Source organism: Octodon degus, unplaced genomic scaffold (assembly GCF_000260255.1).
Source record: "Octodon degus isolate 3935 unplaced genomic scaffold, OctDeg1.0 scaffold00018, whole genome shotgun sequence".
In the NCBI taxonomy this organism is placed as follows: Eukaryota; Metazoa; Chordata; class Mammalia; order Rodentia; family Octodontidae; genus Octodon; species Octodon degus.
The window spans coordinates 20,378,919-20,383,877 of NW_004524594.1; positions in this window are offsets into that span (position 1 = coordinate 20,378,919).

Below are 4,959 nucleotides of genomic sequence, written 5' to 3' on the forward strand. Positions count from 1 at the left end.
GGGGGGGGGGACAAGTTGTCCACAATGCAGTGCAGCCGTGCCTGGATTTGTTAGCTGCAGATCTGTAACAGCACCACCACAACTTTTGTATTTTTTTTAATTTTATTTTTTATTTTTTATTTTTACAACTTTTGTATTTAACCGCCCACATTTAACATGTTGGTTTCCATGAGTCACAAATCTGCGTGTGGCTTAGTCAGGTCTTCTGCTTTGGGGTGTCACAGTACTTTGATCAAGGCGTGGCTGGGGCTGCAGTCACATCTGAAGTGTATCTGGGTTTATTTCAGGGTTGTTGGCAGCATCGAGTCCCTCAGGGGCTTCTGGTTTTGTTAGCTGCAGATCTGTAACAACACCACCACAACTTTTGTATTTAACCACCCACATTTAACATCTTGGTTTCCATGAGTCACAAATCTGTGTGCGGCAGCTCTTGTTACTTGCTGGCTCCTAGGGGCTGGAAGACTACATTTCTGTACCATGTACCTCCCTCCAAAGGTAGCTGCTGTGGTTTGAAAATGCGTAGCACCCCTCCCCCTCCCCCGCCCCGCCCCGCCCCGCCCCGCAGGTGTTTTGAAGGCTTGGTCCTCAAGGTGGCACTATTGAGAGGTGACGGAAGCCTTTGAGAGGTGTAGCCCTGTGGGGGGTCCTTATCTCACTGGTGGGTATGACCTTGAAAGAGATTGTGGGACCCCAAGGTTTCAATCGCTCTCTTTAGTTCCTGACTCATTATGTAAGTGGTTTGTTCTGCCTAAGTCCCAAAGCAATAGGGCTACCCAGTCTTGGACCAGAACTTCCAAAACCAGGAGCTAAATAAATCTTTTCGATACAGTTGTCTCAGGTATTTTGTTATAGTGATGCAAAGCTGACTTATACAGGAGCTCATAAGAGTCTTTATTTTTCTTGTGGTAAAATCTACATGTAACTTACCATTTTATGGGTGCAATTCAGGGTCAGTAAGTGCATCCATAGTGTTTTGTAACTGTCACCACTATCTAGAACTTTTTCAGGTTCTGTTTCTTTGGCAAAGCCTGACTATGATAAAATGATTTTTTAAAATTTTATATTGTTTATTCTCCATTTTATTTTTGTTTTCTAAGCCTCTCTTCTAATTTTTTTTTGGGGGGAACTGGGGATTGAACTCAGGCCCTTGTGCTTGCCATGCAAGATTTATTCTACTGAGCTATCTTCCCAGCTCCCTTAATAATTAAGATTAAGTTCTGAGTTCAATCCCCGGTTCCCCCCTCCCAAAAAAAAGATTAAGTTCTAATCTTAATTATTCTTTTCCTCCTGTTTGCTCTTCCTTTCTACTTCTTTAAGATGTATGATTAAGTTGTTGATTTGAGATCTTTCTTTTTCTTTCTTTGTTTTCTTGGGGCGGGTGATGAGCTAGGGCTGGAACCCAGGGCTTGACACGTGCTAGGCAAGTGTTTTACCACTAGACTCCAGCCTCTTATTTTTTTCCATCTAGTTTTTTACAATTATAAGTTTTTCTGTAGCACTGCTGCCTTCGTTTCTCTTAAGTTTTGTTCTTCTATTTTAGTTTTCTTTCATTTAAAGATATTTTAAAATTTCTTTTGTGATTCTTTTTCTTCCATTGTTTGTGTTGATTTCCATATATTTGTAAATTTTCTAATTTTGCTTGTTATCTATTTTTAATTTTATGCTACCATGATTGGAAAAACACAGTTTGTATTATTTCTTTTAAATTTTAATAAGATTTGTTTTGTGGCCTAACATATGATCTATCTTGGGGAATATTCCACATTTGAGAAAAATGTGTATTCTGCTATTGTTGAATGGAGTATTCTATATATGTTTGATAGGTCTAATTAGTTCATAGGTTGTTTAAAATCTCTACTTCCCTATTGATTTTTTGTTGTTGTTGTTCTATCCATTCTTAAAAATGATGTGTTGAAATTTCCTTTTATTATTGGAGAAACATCTATATCTTCCTTCAGTTCTGTAAATTTGTACTTTATGTGTTTCGGGGCTCTTCCATTAGGTTTGTATATTTATAACTGTTATATCTTCTTGAAGGGTTGAATCACTTATCAATATACGATGTCTTTCTCATTCCTTATAATCCTTTGATTTATAGTCCATGTTTATTGATAGCCCATTTTGTTGGATAAAACTTTTAATTTTTCTTTTTTGGACAACTCTTTTTTGATTACTATTTCATGGAATATTTTTTTTCCCATCCTTCTACTTCTAACTTCTCTGTATCTTTGTATTTGAAATGATTCCCTTAAAGACAGTCTATCGTTGGGTTTTTTGTTTTTGTTTTTTTCCCCCTGACAGAGTCTCACTACATAGTTCAGGCTGGCCTTGAACTCACTGTGTAGCCCAGGCTGGCCTAGAACTCATGGCAATCCTCTTGCCTCGGCCTCCCGAGTGCTGGGATTATAAGAGTATACCACCATGCCCAGCAAGGCAATATACAGTTGAATCATGTTTTTAAATGCAGTTTGCCGTTTGCCTGGCAAACACAAGGGCCTGAATTCAATCCCCAGTTCCACAAAAAAAAAGCAGTTTGCTATCTTTGCCTTTTAGCTGGCGAATGTAACAAATTTACATTTAATGTTATTACTGATAAGGAAGATGTTACTTCATTTAGCTATTTATTTTTCTGCATATCATATGGGGTTTTTTGGTTTGTTTTTTTTTTTGTCTTTAGTGCAAGGTCTATAGGATCTACAGGGTCTCACTACACAGACTGGACTTCTGGTGATTCTCCTGTTTTCAGCCCTCCTAAGTGCTGGGATTACACATGTGCATCACCAAGCCCAGTCTCAATCACTTTTCAGCATACCCCAAGGATGGGGCTGGCACGGCAGCCCGGGGATCGAACCTCCGACCCATGAGTCTGCCTAAGTAGGTGCTTTAATCCACTGAGCTGTCTGGCCTGGTTTTTATTTTTTAATTTCTCCATTACTACTTGTTTTAAATTTAGTTTATTTTTGTAGGAAGCTATTTTCATTCTTTTGCTCTTTCCCTTCCTTATGATTTTTATTTATTCTCTTGGTGGTTATTTTATGGATTACAATTAAGATCTTGCACTTAAACCACTAGGAAGAATGTATGCAATGTGTTAATTATTGAAACTGTCCTACCAATTTGGTTTGAAACTGTCTCATTGCTATTTGTTTCTCAATAAAATTATGGAAAAAAAAAGAAGGATTAAAATGGAAAAAAAAAGATCTTACACTTAGAACAAATTAGTTTGAATAATACCAACTATATTTTAAAATACAAAATTCTTTGTTTTAATATTTTCACATATTACATCTTTATACATAGTTTGTAATTTTGGCTTTATGTGCTTATCTTTTGAATCATACAAGAAAAAAAGAGAGAGAGCCAGGTGTGGTGGCACTTGCCTGTAATCTCAGCTACTCAGGAGGCTGAGACAGGAAGTTAAGTCAAGGCAAACTGGGACAACTACAAAAACACTAAAAAAAAAAAAAGCTGGAGATTTAATTCCGCACTACCTGGGTTCAATTTACAGTACTAGAAAAGAAAAGAAAAGAAAGGGGCCGGGGAGATGGCTCAGTAGGATAAGTGCTTGACTGGCAAATGCAAGGATCTGAGTTCAATCCCCGGTTCCACCAAAAAAAAAAAAAAAAGAAAAAAGAAAAAAGAAAGAACAAAAGAGGAGTTATAAATCAAAAGTACAGTAATTCTAGCTTATACATTTACCAATGTTTTGTTTTGTTTTGTTACCGGGGACTGAACTTAGGGTCTTCCTGCTGAGCTACATTCCCAGCCCTTTAAAACACTTTTTGAACTTTTAATTTGAGACAGAGTCTTGCTAAATTATCCATGCTAGGTTCCACCTTTAGATCCTCTTGCTTCAGCTTCTTGGAGACCTAGGATTGCAGGCAGCACTAGCGTGGCCAGTTAACAGTTCTTTATTGATTCTTGCGGCTTTGAATATATTTAAGGTCCTTTCCTTTCAAAAGTAATGACTGTGGTTCCTTAGAGTTCCTGTAGGGCAAATGTACTGGTAATAAACCGTTTTCATTTTGTGTATCTGAAAATATTGTTCTCTTTCATTCTTCAAAGATAGTTTTGCTGGCTGTAGATTTCTTAATTGACAGGTTGTTTGTTTTCCTTTTATGACTTAAAATATACACCCTATTACCTTATAAACTCCATGATTTTTAGGAAGTCGGCCCTTGATGTTATGGAGGATCCAGTGTGTTACAAGTCATTTCTCATTTGTGGCTTTTCAGTTTCTCTTTGTCTTTAGGTTTGACTATCTGACTATAGTGAACCTTAAGGATCTCTTAGCTTCTCCTCATTGAGACTGGTTGAGCTTTTTGCATATGTAAATATCTTAATTACTTTCTCATTGCTGTGACAAAATACCTGACACCCACAAATTAAAAAGGAGGAAAGTTCTGCAGAGGTTTCAAGTCATAGCCGGCTGGTTCCGAGGCAGGGTGCACTGCAGAAGACCAACAGTCTGAGGCACGGTAAACAGGGAGCAGGAAACAGCAAGTGTTCCTGTCTTTCTCTTTTTTTATCCTATTCAATCTACAAGCTTGTTTGTGGATTGCCACTCACACCCAGGGTGAGCCTTATCCACACCCAGAACTACGCTAAACCAATCAGTGGACCAATTTAGTTATCACACACCCTTAATCCAGCATCAGATGCTAATGATCCAGACGCCCCCTAAAAGCCCCACCTATGAGGGCAAGAGGCTTTGGGGCAACATCTAAACTACAACAGTAAATTCATGTTTTCATCAGGTTTGGGGAGCTTTTAGCAATTATTTCTTCAAATACCTTTTCTGCTTCCTCTAATCTCTCTTCTTCTGATAATCCTATAAAGCATATGCTGGTCCATTTGGTTGTACCCAATAGGTCCCTTAGCTTCTGTTTCTTTCTTTCTTTCTTTTCTTTTTTTTTTGGCGGGACTGGGGATTGAACTCAGGCCCTTGCGCTTGCCAAG